Below are 16839 nucleotides of genomic sequence, written 5' to 3' on the forward strand. Positions count from 1 at the left end.
ACTCGCCTATTAGTTTGTATTGTTACTCATTTCAGAACGCGCCCAATATTACTGACATACATACAGTAGAAAAGTGTAAATTGATAAAACATGTATAATGCGCAGCTGAACGGTCCAATATTAGACTGACCAAACACACATGTGTAAATAGAAAACATGTAGAACACAACACAGAACTCTAAAATAAAAGACCTCGTTACATTGACCGCTATTGTTATTATTATTATTATTATTACCTGTCTGGCCTCTCGTTGTGGAAAATACGTTCTTTACATTTACTTCTTGTTCTGAGCGTCGACTGTCCTTCCATCATGGCTCCACACGTCTTTAGCAGTTAGCACCGCGATATATAATAACTATTATTATTATAAATAACAACTAAACACTAACAATATAAGCTGCAAGTGTAGAGTTATAGTATAGTACAGTAACTATGTAGGCTATGTAGTAATATATTATAGTAGTGTACAGACTCCTGAGTGAGACGAATTGTTTGCACCAGCTGTGTTCAATCAATCAATCAATGGTCGAGTGTAGTCAGAGATGAGTCGGTCATGAACGAACGAATCAAAAGAACTAGTTCTTTTTGGTGAACGAAACCGATCCGGTCACTTCCGTGAACGATCCGTTCTGCGTCCGTTCTTAATGACGGGGATTCACCCGGCGGCTCTTCTCATTCAGAGCCTGCTCTGTTACTTTATTATGAATCATGGAATCACTATGCATTATGTTTTATGAGCTTATGACCATGAATGTTAGTATTTTAGCTGTTTTAGTATTTTTTGATAGTAAGCATTTTAATGACAGCATTTACAAACTTTAAATTAATGTTTGTGAATTAAACTAGTATAATATTAAATTATATATAACTACAACTATTTTTACTATTATTATTATTATTATTATTACTTTATATTACAATGTAGGCATTTATCAGGCATTAATCCATTTATCAGGCTTTATCCAGTGATCATATTCATAAGCATTAAAAATATATGAATATTCATAAATGTTTAATTTAAATGAATGAATTAATGATAGGTGGACAGACAATGTTGGAACTATGCACAAAAACAAACTTCACCCATTTACTTGTAAAACTGTGATGCATTTCACTCCTATGCCATATAAAGTTAGGTGTGAATCCCTAGACTCCTTCAAACCCGCTCTCAAAAAGAGCACCTACGGACAGCTGCAATGGACCCTGATGTTAACCAGTGTTGTTTTTGGCAGCAAATTTAGATTTTAGTTTTAGTCAAAGTCTCTTACTCTCTCAATAGTTTAATTTAGTTTCAGGCACATTTTAGTCACCTGGAATGTTTTAGTGTTAGTCTAGTTTTAGTTGACTAAATATCATAAGATTTTAGTCGACTAAATCCACAGTTGATTTAGTAGACTAAAATGTACTTTGGTGAGCCGTGATGCCGTCGTAATGACTGATTTTACACTTGCTGAAAATAGCTGATCTACAAGCTCACGTGTTGCGCTGCGACACACGAGTTTGTAGATCTCAGCTATTTTCAGCATGCAATCAAGTGTAAAATGACTTATACTGGATCTCTTCCTATAGCATTTAAAAGTTTTTATCTGTTGACAAAATTGTTAGTATATATAGTCATCAGTTTTAGTAATCATAGCTTAGTTTTCATTTAGTTTTCGTCAGTGAAAAAAGGTAGTCGACGAACATTTTTCGTCTTAGTTTTAGTCAACGAAATCAACACTAATGTAAACAAGTGTTTTTTCTGGTTTTATCGTCGTAGCAGTAGAGTTTGTATTGACCTGTATACTTTTGTTTGAAATGTACCTACATACTGTGAAATAAACATTTCAATCAATCAATCATAAATGCTGTACCTGTTGATCACAGACGAGGCCTTCTCCTCTGGCTGGCTGAAGTGTGTAGAACATCTCCTCAGTGTGAACATTCTGCCAAAATAACCGAGCTACAAGCTCTGATAAACATTCAGCCAAAACAACAGATCTACAAGCTCACAGTGCAATGCATTGTTTGGTACGTGGTCTGCTCTTTCTTCCCTCTATGCTGAAAATAGACGATACACACTTAGGGATGTCAATGGCTAACCGGATAGCCGTTAAAACAAATCTGAATATACTTATGGGCTTCACGGTTAACTTTAAAAATAATAAATGTATGTTCCTGATGGTGTTATTTAGTTATGGAGAGATGTCATCATTCTAAACACTCAGGGAGGTGCAAGAGAACACTAGATAGATTACATACATTTTGGGTTAAAAGAAAATAAATAAAATCGTTAATTAGCTATGGGGTAACCGAATGGAAAATGATCCGTTAGAGACATCCCTAATCACAACATAGAGCATTAGAACAACGGTCAGGATATTTAAGCGCCTTGGATAAAGGCACTATATAAATGCACCATTTACCATTTATTTAACACCACAGAAGAAGACAGCAGGAAGTGAAGTCGGGGTTTCAGACATTTTTATTGATTTAGAATTCGTTACCATGTCAAAGGTCGTCAGGGACAGGTGGGTGTGGCAAAGCTTCTTATACACCTGTAAAGGTCAGAGTTCAAAGGTCATCAGGGCCAGATGTATGGAATAAAGCATAACTAAATCTAAAGATGTAATGATGTTTTAGGCCGACCAGCTGAAGAGATCACAGATTTGAGGCATTAAGGTTGCTTTTATTACATTTAACTGAGATTCTATTGCTAGTATTCTATTGCTAGTTTGATCACATCACTCAGGTGACCCAGCCGGGGTGATCAAGTCCCGACTTACGTCCCAGTAGCTACCCTCGATCAGTCCCATTAGGGTTAGCTGGGGACCACCTGGAACCACCTCACGGACCACTGGTGGAGAATCACTGCCTTACAATATTAAATATGAAGCAAATATAGATTGAAGTGCTTCGACAAAAGACTGAATGGAAAGCAAAATAGAATAACAAAGTGCTTGTCACTGAACGGTACTGTAGCCCAATTTATCTTATGCTTAAAAATGCTCATTATTTATTTAAATAATGTTATATTCTTTAATTCAACAATAAAATATTTATTTTATTTAAATAAATAAAACATTTATTATTTAAAATAACAAATGTTCATAGCTGAAATAGAAGTGTCTATTTGTACGTCTCTAAATGTTTTGATGAATTGAACATGGTGGACCCTGTTGTAAACAAGCGTAATGCTTAATTGGGTCATCCACTCACAGTTAACAGTCTTTGTCTTGAGTTTGTGCTTGAAATGTACTATAATTCTGCAAACTGTTAATAAATATTTCAATCAATCAATTCTGGGGAGGTCTCTGGAACAACATATTTTCAGATGGGGGTCGGCGGCCAAATACTCATAATTCTGGGGGTCCTTGACATGAAATATTGAGCACTGAGAGAATTTAAAAATAAATCTACAGAGCAACTATATTTGGAGGTATGAATCTCAAAAACACTTGGAGTTAACATCATGAGGTTGTTAACACAAGCCAAACCTCTAACAAAGAGGCGCTTCAAATTGCGCTTCAAACGTTTTTGAGAAGAAACAAATCTGAATCAGATCTGTGAAACATCCAGACTGGAATCCGATTAGATTACATTAAGTCTAAACACAATTTTTTACAAATGCGACTTGAGCCACATTCAGAGGTGGTCTGATTCAAATCTCATTCAGGAGATCAGTCTCAGTCTGAACGCAAAATAAATCTGATTCCATGTGACTTGTTTGTGTTTAGAGTCACTTATTTAAACAGATCGCATTCCAATCTGAATCTGGCACAGATCTGATTCAGACTGGATTCAGCTGCCAATCTGAACACAGATCTGTGACAGATCCCATCTGGTCACTTGCAGATGCAGTGTGAACGGTCGATCAGATTTGAATCAGATTTGACTGGATGTGACTGCAGTCTAAATGGGGCATTACTACATCTGTCTTGTTTCTCTTGTTGTCTCCTTGATTTGATAAGCGAGAAACACCAACACACACTCACAAAGTCACCCAAGTGTAAAACCAATACATATACTCATATAGTGAACAAAGTGTTCTTGTGCCTCATCGTCAGAAATGTGAGTTCACCGGAGGTGGGAGGAGCATTAAATGCCAACCTGGCTGAAAACACAATCTCCTCCCCTCAGTGGTGTTGGTGATGGCTCACAGACGCAGACGGCGGCTGCAGGTCTTTGCTCTCTGTGTCCGAAGCAGAGTCGATGTCCTGCGTCTGCCGTTTCATCCACATGGCAGCTCCCGTGTCTGAGATATAGAAACAGAAAGTTAGCTCCACCTCTCCCCCTCTCAAACTGTCTGCTAAAGCAGCTAACTCCACCTCTCCCCCTCTCAAACTGTCTGCTAAAGCAGCTAACTCCACCTCTCCCCCTCTCAAACTGTCTGCTAAAGCAGCTAACTCCACCTCTCCCCCTCTCAAACTGTCTGCTAAAGCAGCTAACTCCACCTCTCCCCCTCTCAAACTGTCTGCTAAAGCAGCTAACTCCACCTCTCCCCCTCTAATGCAAGTAACTGACAATATATAAAGTCACAACACCAACTCTGATAAGGCAGCATCGCAATGTTTATCATAACATAAAATGTATATGCCGATTTGCTCAGTGACAGACAAAACAGACACTGTTCATTGTTAAGTTAAACGCCCGGGGGTATTTATTCCATTAACCCATTCAGGACGGAAACCCCTTTTGGGATTATGTTATACTTTAGCTATTGAAAAATAGCAGATCTACAAGCTCATAGTGCGGCAAGTGCCGCAATACGAGCTTGTAGAAAAATCGTGAAAATGTGGCGTGAATCTTTGAATATATATTCTTTCCCAGTGGACGTTTTTAACTTCAATCTTTGCTTCTGAGGGGTCTCTGGAACAGATAGGGGTCCCGCGGCCAAATACAGATAATTCTGGAGGTCCTTGACATGAAAAAAGTTGAGCACCATTGACAGACTGTAGATCGACAACAACGGGAGGTATGATTAATTCTAACGCGACTAGCGGTGGGCCGTCTAACACATAATCTTTGCTTGGAATTGGACGGAATTATTTAGATTTAGATTCACGCCAGCCTGTGGAGCGATGCGATCGGTTTTGATATCAATACATCACCGTCCTTTTATTAATCTCAGTCCTGGGCGACGAGTGTTACTAATTGATAGGACGGAGAACTCTTGCCGCTCGGGTGTTAATGGCATTTAATGTTTGTGTTAGTGACAAAACAAACATTAAACTCTGTCCATTGTCAATGGACAAGACAAACATTAAACTCTGTCCATTGTCAATGGCGTTTTGAATGTTTGTCTAGACAAGACAAACTTAATTAAATTAAACATAGGAGGGGCCAGCGCCCCTCAAAAATAGAATCTTTTGTATTAGCTTTAATATGTCATGTTACTTAAGGAATGGGATCTGAGATGATGATCATTACTGTGTCTACAGTACCTGCCCCTGAGATGTCCATCAGTGAAAGATTCAATAAAAAGAGGTTAGGGTTAGGTTTAGGGGTTAGTGTTTAGGGTAATAGTTACCTTCCTCTCTCAGCTATCTGATCCTCGCAGGGATCTGGTCAGTTCCATGATGGACAACCTAGAAATCACATTATGCATTATGTTGATGGCAGCGACCGGGAGCCAATGGAGGGAGAGGAGAAGGGGGAGGGGCAGCGACCGGGAGCCAATGGAGGGAGCGGAGAAGGGGGAGGGCAGCGACCGGGAGCCAATGGAGGGAGCGGAGAAAGGGAGTGACATGTGAGAATTCTGGCTCGTTGAAGACCAAGCGTGTTGTGGCATTCTGGATCAATTGGAGAGGCTTAAGTGTGCATGCCGGTAGGCCAGTAAGGAGGGCGTTACAATAGTCAGGTTTTGACCTGACTGATGTCTGGATGAGGAGCTGGGCTGACTCCTGGGTGAGGAAGGGTCTAATCCTTCCAATGTTATAGAGTTGGCTTCCCTTGGCGTCCCCATTTCCCTGCAGCTGTGCACCTGAGACAGAGTGGTATCCCCAAATAGGCTGTGCCCCGATTCCCTGCCTATGCCCAGGTGAAACAACAGGCTGTGCCCTACAACACCTTCCCATGCACAACATTAACATTGAATCGACTACAACAGCTTTACGTCACATACTGATAAAATAACCATAATAAAACGTTCAGTTTGTCTTGTCTAGTTTCCTCACAAAACAGAGTATGAGAAAAATGTTTTAATGACCAAAGCTTGCAGTGGGAGTGTCCAAAGTCTCTTTCCCATTTCGATGTACAGATTTAACTTTGATCCGACTCACCTCAGCGGTGGAATGCAGGCTGTGTGTACGTCCACACTACTACTGTACACTATCCCAGGTTAGGGTCAGACTCACCTCAGCGGTGGACTGCAGGCTGTGTGTACGTCCACACTACTACTGTACACTATCCCAGGTTAGGGTCAGACTCACCTCAGCGGTGGACTGCAGGCTGCAGGGCGAACTTGATCTGGTTGACTCTGTGGTGAACGGGCTTGCCGTAGGTGGCTCCCTTCGGTACGGGGCGTTCACGACCATCACGGCACACACGGATACGATAGATGACGTAGCCTGTTGAAACAAAAAAAGATATGCTAATGACGTAAACATACGCTAATGAGGTAGCCTGTTGGAATAGAACACAGTGCTGCTGTTTTTGCTTGTAAAATGTGTTATTGATTTCGGCACCACAAAATATTTCTCAATGTCATAAATACATATACCTAACATCTAAAACAAGTACTGGTGCCTTAGTTTACTCATACGTTAATCTATTCTAGATCATGAAATGTAGCACATTTGTAAAAAAGAAAACGCTTCAACTAACGTAAATGGCACCCAGCACACTGAAACATAAACACAGTGCTGTGCCCTGAGATGGAGGGATGCAGCTGACCACTGCATGTCTTGTAGTTGAAGTGGATGTCAGATGTCTATAGGGTGAGCAGGAAAGGTGACAGCACTGAGCCCTGGGGAGTGCCTGTGATGTACACCAGCACCTCCGAACAGACAACCCTGCAGTCTCACATACTGCAGTCTGCCCCAGAGATTCTTAGATCCATGCCACCAAACCATGCCCCCCCCCTTCAACACAAGCTTCTGCAAGCAGTTGTGACCGGATAGTTTTGAAGACACTGGAGAAGTTTTAAAAAAGCATGATTCTAACTGTATTGCCCTGGGTGTCAAAGTGTGTGAATGCATTGTTTAGCATGTAGAATAGATGACATCATCAAACCCAATGTCCACCTGGTATGCAGACTGAAGGGGGCCAATGTACTGATTGCACGGAGATGATCACAGTTCCTCCCCGTCTTTAGGGAGAGGATATCGTTTGGATCAGCCCCTCATCACACGTAGAAAATGCATGTTTTGGCCAGAAAGGAATCTTTTTCCTACCGGAAAAAGATTAAAAATACTTTGTTACTCCATTGCGCCCCTGCAGATATAAAAAAGAATCCCTTTCTGGCCAAAAAGAATGCATTTTATACAGCTCAGAGTGGAAAGTAGGCTTTCTAGTAATAACACAAGCCGCCTTTGTATTGGTAAGTATAGGTACGTATTTATATTTCCGCAACTGAGGAGAGGCTGGTCTGCATTTCATGCGAGCGCAGGAAGACCCACCCATAGCTCTAATGAAGGCATTAGAGCTGAGCTATACTATATTATACTATACTATACTATACTATACTATACTATCAGTGTTTACTGCAGGAAAAAGCTTTGGCATGGAGCTGGGCACACCCTCTATTAGAGTGTTCTAGATAGATGTAATCATTGATACGTCACATACTGATAAAATAACTATAATAAAACCTTCAGTTTGTCTTGTCTAGTTTCCTCACAAAACCAGAGTATGAGAAAAATGTTTTAATGGCCAAAGCTTGCAGTGGAGTGTCCAAAGTCTCTTTCCCATTTCAATGTACAGATTTAACTTTGATCCGACTCACCTCAGTGGTGGACTGCAGGCTGTGTGTACGTCCACACTACTACTGTACACTATCCCAGGTTAGGGTCAGACTCACCTCAGCGGTGAGTCTTTCAGACCCCTATCTGAAAATATGTCGCTCCAGGAACCCCAACCTCATAGCGCGGTGTCGCACTATGAGCTTGTAGATCTGCTATTTTTCAATAGCTAAATTATAATATAATCCTTAAAACACCAAAAGAGGTTCCCGTCATGAATGGGTTAAAAGGAGCTGTAATTGTCCAGCCTACAGTCCTTAAGTACCCAGTAAACACTCACCCTGCTAGGCCTTGTATCCCAGCCTACAGACCCAGTAAACACTCACCCTGCTAGGCCTTGTATCCCAGCCTACAGACCCAGTAAACACTCATCCTGCTAGGCCTTGTATGCCAGCCTACAGACCCAGTAAACACTCACCCTGCTAGGCCTTGTATGCCAGCCTGCGGTCCTTGTCGGGCCTGGTGGGTCGGGGAGCTCTGTAGAGATTGGACAGCTGGCGGTACTGCAGCAGGAAACGCATCACGTCCGACTGCTTCTTGCGCCACAACTCCTGCATGTATTTGTACGCTGACTACGCTCGCATCTTGGTTTATCTGCAGGAGGAGAGACAGCAGGACAGTAAGACAGTGTACTTGTACAATAATACTCAAGAAATTCTGTGCAGGAGTTTGGAAGCGCACGTCAAAGTCACCCTGCGTACCACCTGTTTCGAATTTGCACATAATGCAGGAGGCAGCAGTGCGACCCGTTAATAAAAACGAGTGCTTCCAAACTGCAACACTTGGAAAAAGAATCACCTGCACAGAATGTCTCATAACAACATGTCTATGGTGGATTTTTATGACACACAAGCTCGGCAGATTGAAAGAGGATAATTCAAGCTTGGCCTAGAGCTGCAATGTTGGTGAGTTTAATGTCGTTTAATACAAGCAGATCGCAAACGCAAATTGGATAAATGGGGAGTCAATGGAGGGTATTGCAACTCTAGATTCATCCATTATAAAAAAATCTAGAGTTGCAAATTGCTGCTAGTCTAGTATCAACTAGGCTTGATAGATAGCCTGATATAATCTGGGCTTTAAATGAGCTGTACTGTACTTTGAATGTTTGAACGTGTATGAAAGGTGGTATATAAATAAAATTGCCTTGCCTACTTGCTCAGACTGAGGTAACCATAGACTGTAAAAGGGTAACACACACACACACACACACACACACACACACACACACACACACACACACACACACACACACACACACACACACACACAATTTACAATTTACAATTTACAATTTACAATTTAGGCATTTAGCAGACGCTCTTAATCCAGAGCGACTTACATTTAAGCAAGAACAAAAGCATGGGAATACATCACATAAAAGCATTTATCATGAAACATGCGTAAGCTAAGAAGGTAACAGTGGAATATCTATATGATGAAACTATACATACACTATACATAATAAACTATACATATTCACTACTATGCTATACATATGTACTATGGCGTGCTATGACTATATACAATGACAATTATAGTGCTGTCTACATAACATGCTATAAGTCTGTGTCAAATGCTATCTAAGCCAACAGAAATGCTATCTAAGGGGTTAGGGTAAGTGCTATGGGCCATGATGGAGTCTGAAAAGGTGGGTTTTCAGGCTACGGCGGAAGATTGGGAGTGACACACACACACACACACACACACACACACACACACACACACACACACACAGTCTGTATAATCATTCATAGGCTACTACTCATTGTTGACAGAACATACTGTATTCATTTCACACTCAGAAATGATAGATAATTAATTCACTGTTCATTCAGTCACTGACTGAACATGTGACTCATTCAGAGATAAAGTGGAGTATTTTGAGGTAAACCCACCTTTTCAGACTCCATCATGGCCCATAGCACTTACCCCACCCCCTTAGATAGCATTTCTGTAGACTTGGGTAGCATTTGATACAGACTTATAGCATGTTTTGAAGACAGCACTATAATTGCATTGTATGTAGTCATAGCACGTCATAGTACATATGTATAGCATAGCATAGTATAGTATATATGTATAGTTTATATGTATAGTTTCATTATATAGATATTCCACTGTAACTTTTTAGCTTATGCATGTTTCATGATAAATGCTTTTTATGTGATGTATTCCCATGCTTTTTTGTTCTTGCTTAATGTAAGTCGCTCTGGATTAAGAGCGTCTGCTAAATGCCTAAATTGTAAATTGTAAACTGACCTGAATGGAATGGTCTCTCTCTCTATCTCTCTCTCTCTGTGTGTGTGAATGAGGTGTAAACTGACCTTAATGGAACGGTCTCTCTCTGTGTGTGTGTGTGTGTGTGTGTGTGTGTGTGTGTGTGTGTGTGAGAGTGTGAGCTACATAGAAGTGTCTATTTGTATGTATGTTTTGATGAATTGAACAATGTGGACCCAAGTGTAATGCTTAATTGGGTCGTCCACTCACAGTTAACAGTCTTTGTATTGAGTTTGTGCTTGAAATGTACTGTAATTCTGCAAACTGTTAATAAATATTTCAATCAATCAATCAGTGTGTGTGTGTGTGTGTGTGTGTGTGTGTGTGTGTGAATGACGTTTTTTTTTTATTGATTCAGCAATAGTATTTATTAACAGTTTGCAGAATTACAGTACATTCCAATCACAACTCAATACAGAAACTGTTAACTGTGAGTGGACGACACCATAAAGCCCCCCCCCCCCCCCCCCCGGGTCAGCTCATTCTATCTGCCGACCCAAAGTCTTAAACATGTCAGAAACTTTACTACCATTGGGTTCTGACTCGCGTATGTATAGCCGCTATACACTTGTTTACAAGAGGGTCCACCATGTTCAATTCATCAAAAAGGTGTAAACTGACCTTAAGACTGTTCCAGTCTCAGAACAGGTTGGTTTGTCGGTTGGTAAAATAAAATAAAAAGTCCCTTTAGTTTCGCTGCTTTAATGGCTCTTATGGCTGTAGAGACACGTGACGTATTTTAACTTTGGCAATGGAACCAAATGAACCCGCTCGTTCAGACAAGACGGCTCGGTTCAATATATGTAACATAATTCCTGCTACTGTATCATTTATTATGAGCAGCAAAATCACTGTCTTTGCTAAAGTTTTTTCCACAACAACATCAGCATCAGCATCCGGGTGTGCAACGTTTAAAAGAGGACCAGACGGAAACACTTTAAACAGATCAGTTCCTACTCCAATGTCTGCTTCTGTGTGTCTGAGGCATAAGCCAAATTCCAATTCCCAAAATCTCGGCCACTCGCTCACTCACACTCGCTCACTCCAGCATGGAGGTGTTACGGTGAAATTGGTGACCTGCTGAAATATGTGACGTGTTGACATCACATGACATCAGTGTCAAGGTTATAATAGTTTGGGTTTTTTCATTATAGTTTAGTTTTAGTTAGTTTTGACATCTTTTTTTCTAATTCAGTTAGTTTTAGTTAGTTTTTAGAGCGGGTTTGCTAGTTTTAGTTTAGTTTTTATTTTGTGAAAATGCTTAGTTTTAGTTTAGTTTTAGTTTAGTTTTAGTTTAGTTTTAGTTTTTGCTGCCTTACGGTGCTGAAAAGTGCCGTAAAAACGGCTCGGGAAATAAGGAAAAGTACTGAATTAATTTAAAAGGTTTATATTCTAAATGTCCGTAAGGCATATAAATATTGTTAAAAAAAACGATGACGAATGCCATTTTGTCTATCATTTCAGTTCGTTTTAGTTAGTTTTGTGAACACACAATACAGTTTTAGTTTAGTTATCGTTTTTTAATTTATTTTAGTTTCAGTTTAGTTTCAGTTAACTAAAATGTTTTTTTAATTCTAGTTTTCGTTTTTTCGTTAGTTATAGTTAACTATAATAACCTTGATCAGTGTCCGAATGTAAATCGTTGCAGTTTGTTTATTAGCAGAGTTCAATATAGCGGTATTCAGGCCACGTATTTAAAGACCTCCATGTAAGTTGTGTGAAGTCCACAAGATGGTCACATATTTTGACAGGTCACCAATTTCACCATCATTTGCCATGCCGGAGTGACCGAGTGTGAGCGAGCGAGTGGCCGAGATTTTGGGTATTGGAATTTGGCTATAGAGTTATATATCTATACTCTAAGGTCTGAGGAGGTTTACAACAGCGACGCCCTGTGGGTGCATGTGCTCATTACACCACCATGCAAGGGCCGGGACTTTAACGCGTTAATCGAGATTAATTAACTACAGAAAAAATAATCGCGATTAACTACAGATAAATTAATCGCACCTTTTTGTTTTCCCCATAATAAAGTTGTTTGTATTTGTTTTCTCATGCCCAGCCATGTAAAGCACATTTGAGTATTCATATACACACTGAAGACACTTTATATATAAGGCACTTGCTGCCTATATATATCACCTGCCTATCACTGTTGGATAAAACGCATTTTTCTATGGAGTTGTGTGCACTGGAAATAATAAAAAAGTCCCCCATTCTGTGTTGCCTAGAACTGGAGGTCTGAAAAAAACAGTAACATTATGAAGTACATTTTTGTGATGTCACTGAGATGTACTTCATAATGTTACTGATTCTATTTCAGACCTCCAGTTCTAGGCAACACAGAATGGGGGGACTTTCTTATTATGTCCACACAACAACTCTAAGGTATATTAATGACAGTAAAATTTTGAAAATTAGTGGAATCCCGTAGTCACTATTCACTGGGATACACAAAACATTTGAAAAAAAAAGGTTTCTCACTGTTCTCGGGTTAAATATTGATATGCGATTAAAATGCGATAATCTAGATTAATTAACTACAAAGCCTCTGATTAATTAGATAAAAAAATGTAATCGAGTCCCAGCTCTTACATTACATGACATTATGTAATTTATGTTAGTTAGACTCGGAGGCTCAAACTGTTTCATGTCAAGGACCCCCACATCGACTCTAATCAGCTCTATGGACCCCCACATCGACTCTAATCAGCCCTATGGACCCCCACATCGACTCTAATCAGCATATGGACCCCCACATTGACTCTAATCAGCATATGGACCCCCACATTGACTCTAATCAGCATATGGACCCCCACATCGACTCTAATCAGCCCTATGGACCCCACATTGACTCTAATCAGCATATGGACCCCCACATCGACTCTAATCAGCTCTATGGACCCCCACATTGACTCTAATCAGCTCTATGGACCCCCACATCGACTCTAATCAGCCCTATGGACCCCCACATCGACTCTAATCAGCTCTATGGACCCCCACATCGACTCTAATCAGCTCTATGGACCCCCACATCGACTCTAATCAGCTCTATGGACCCCCACATCGACTCTAATCAGCTCTATGGACCCCCACATTGACTCTAATCAGCTCTATGGACCCCCACATCGACTCTAATCAGCATATGGACCCCCACATTGACTCTAATCAGCATATGGACCCCCACATCGACTCTAATCAGCATATGGACCCCCACATGACTCTAATCAGCATATGGACCCCCACATTGACTCTAATCAGCATATGGACCCCCACATCGACTCTAATCAGCTCTATGGACCCCCACATTGACTCTAATCAGCATATGGACCCCCACATTGACTCTAATCAGCCCTATGGACCCCCACATTGACTCTAATCAGCATATGGACCCCCACATTGACTCTAATCAGCTCTATGGACCCCACATTGACTCTAATCAGCTCTATGGACCCCCACATCGACTCTAATCAGCATATGGACCCCCACATCGACTCTAATCAGCATATGGACCCCCACATCGACTCTAATCAGCATATGGACCCCCACATCGACTCTAATCAGCATATGGACCCCCACATTGACTCTAATCAGCCCTATGGACCCCCACATTGACTCTAATCAGCTCTATGGACCCCCACATTGACTCTAATCAGCTCTATGGACCCCCACATTGACTCTAATCAGCTCTATGGACCCCCACATTGACTCTAATCAGCATATGGACCCCCACATTGACTCTAATCAGCATATGGACCCCCACATTGACTCTAATCAGCCCTATGGACCCCCACATTGACTCTAATCAGCATATGGACCCCCACATTGACTCTAATCAGCCCTATGGACCCCCACATTGACTCTAATCAGCATATGGACCCCCACATCGACTCTAATCAGCCCTATGGACCCCCACATCGACTCTAATCAGCTCTATGGACCCCCACATTGACTCTAATCAGCATATGGACCCCACATCGACTCTAATCAGCTCTATGGACCCCCACATTGACTCTAATCAGCATATGGACCCCCACATTGACTCTAATCAGCTCTATGGACCCCCACATCGACTCTAATCAGCCCTATGGACCCCCACATCGACTCTAATCAGCTCTATGGACCCCCACATTGACTCTAATCAGCCCTATGGACCCCCACATCGACTCTAATCAGCCCTATGGACCCCCACATCGACTCTAATCAGCTCTATGGACCCCCACATTGACTCTAATCAGCATATGGACCCCCACATTGACTCTAATCAGCTCTATGGACCCCCACATCGACTCTAATCAGCCCTATGGACCCCCACATCGACTCTAATCAGCCCTATGGACCCCCACATTGACTCTAATCAGCTCTATGGACCCCCACATCGACTCTAATCAGCCCTATGGACCCCCACATCGACTCTAATCAGCCCTATGGACCCCCACATCGACTCTAATCAGCTCTATGGACCCCCACATTGACTCTAATCAGCATATGGACCCCCACATTGACTCTAATCAGCATATGGACCCCCACATTGACTCTAATCAGCTCTATGGACCCCCACATCGACTCTAATCAGCCTATGGACCCCCACATCGACTCTAATCAGCCCTATGGACCCCCACATTGACTCTAATCAGCCCTATGGACCCCCACATCGACTTTAATCAGCATATGGACCCCCACATTGACTCTAATCAGCATATGGACCCCCACATTGACTCTAATCAGCATATGGACCCCCACATTGACTCTAATCAGCTCTATGGACCCCCACATTGACTCTAATCAGCTCTATGGACCCCCACATTGACTCTAATCAGCCCTATGGACCCCCACATCGACTCTAATCAGCCCTATGGACCCCCCACATCGACTCTAATCAGCATATGGACCCCCACATTGACTCTAATCAGCCCTATGGACCCCCACATTGACTCTAATCAGCATATGGACCCCCACATTGACTCTAATCAGCTCTATGGACCCCCACATTGACTCTAATCAGCATATGGACCCCCACATTGACTCTAATCAGCCCTATGGACCCCCACATTGACTCTAATCAGCATATGGACCCCCACATTGACTCTAATCAGCCCTATGGACCCCCACATTGACTCTAATCAGCCCTATGGACCCCCACATTGACTCTAATCAGCTCTATGGACCCCCACATTGACTCTAATCAGCATATGGACCCCCACATTGACTCTAATCAGCATATGGACCCCCACATCGACTCTAATCAGCTCTATGGACCCCCACATTGACTCTAATCAGCCCTATGGACCCCCACATTGACTCTAATCAGCCCTATGGACCCCCACATTGACTCTAATCAGCATATGGACCCCCACATTGACTCTAATCAGCATATGGACCCCCACATTGACTCTAATCAGCCCTATGGACCCCCACATTGACTCTAATCAGCATATGGACCCCCACATCGACTCTAATCAGCCCTATGGACCCCCACATCGACTCTAATCAGCTCTATGGACCCCCACATTGACTCTAATCAGCATATGGACCCCCACATCGACTCTAATCAGCTCTATGGACCCCCACATTGACTCTAATCAGCATATGGACCCCCACATTGACTCTAATCAGCTCTATGGACCCCCACATCGACTCTAATCAGCCCTATGGACCCCCACATCGACTCTAATCAGCTCTATGGACCCCCACATTGACTCTAATCAGCCCTATGGACCCCCACATCGACTCTAATCAGCCCTATGGACCCCCACATCGACTCTAATCAGCTCTATGGACCCCCACATTGACTCTAATCAGCATATGGACCCCCACATTGACTCTAATCAGCCCTATGGACCCCCACATCGACTTTAATCAGCATATGGACCCCCACATTGACTCTAATCAGCATATGGACCCCCACATTGACTCTAATCAGCATATGGACCCCCACATTGACTCTAATCAGCTCTATGGACCCCCACATTGACTCTAATCAGCATATGGACCCCCACATTGACTCTAATCAGCTCTATGGACCCCCACATTGACTCTAATCAGCCCTATGGACCCCCACATTGACTCTAATCAGCCCTATGGACCCCCACATCGACTCTAATCAGCCCTATGGACCCCCACATTGACTCTAATCAGCCCTATGGACCCCCACATTGACTCTAATCAGCCCTATGGACCCCCACATTGACTCTAATCAGCTCTATGGACCCCCACATTGACTCTAATCAGCATATGGACCCCCACATTGACTCTAATCAGCTCTATGGACCCCCACATTGACTCTAATCAGCATATGGACCCCCACATTGACTCTAATCAGCATATGGACCCCCACATCGACTCTAATCAGCTCTATGGACCCCCACATTGACTCTAATCAGCCCTATGGACCCCCACATTGACTCTAATCAGCCCTATGGACCCCCACATTGACTCTAATCAGCATATGGACCCCCACATTGACTCTAATCAGCATATGGACCCCCACATTGACTCTAATCAGCTCTATGGACCCCCACATTGACTCTAATCGGCTCTATGGACCCCCACATCGACTCTAATCAGCCCTATGGACCCCCACATTGACTCTAATCAGCATATGGACCCCCACATTGA

At 42.3% G+C, this 16839-nt stretch overlaps 1 pseudogene across 1 annotated transcript; it reads right to left on the minus strand.

Moving 5' to 3' along the window:
- Positions 1–5523: 5523 nt before the first annotated feature.
- LOC308312279 (large ribosomal subunit protein eL15-like) lies at positions 5524–9854 on the minus strand (annotated as a pseudogene). The gene is made up of 4 exons: positions 9840–9854; positions 8360–8513; positions 6412–6549; positions 5524–5568 (listed from the first exon to the last, which is right to left on the minus strand). The product of its transcript is annotated as a large ribosomal subunit protein eL15-like (transcript).
- Positions 9855–16839: the final 6985 nt, after the last annotated feature.

Source organism: Protomyctophum bolini (genome assembly GCF_963924005.1).
Source record: "Protomyctophum bolini genome assembly, contig: SCAFFOLD_441, whole genome shotgun sequence".
Lineage (NCBI taxonomy): Eukaryota > Metazoa > Chordata > Actinopteri > Myctophiformes > Myctophidae > Protomyctophum > Protomyctophum bolini.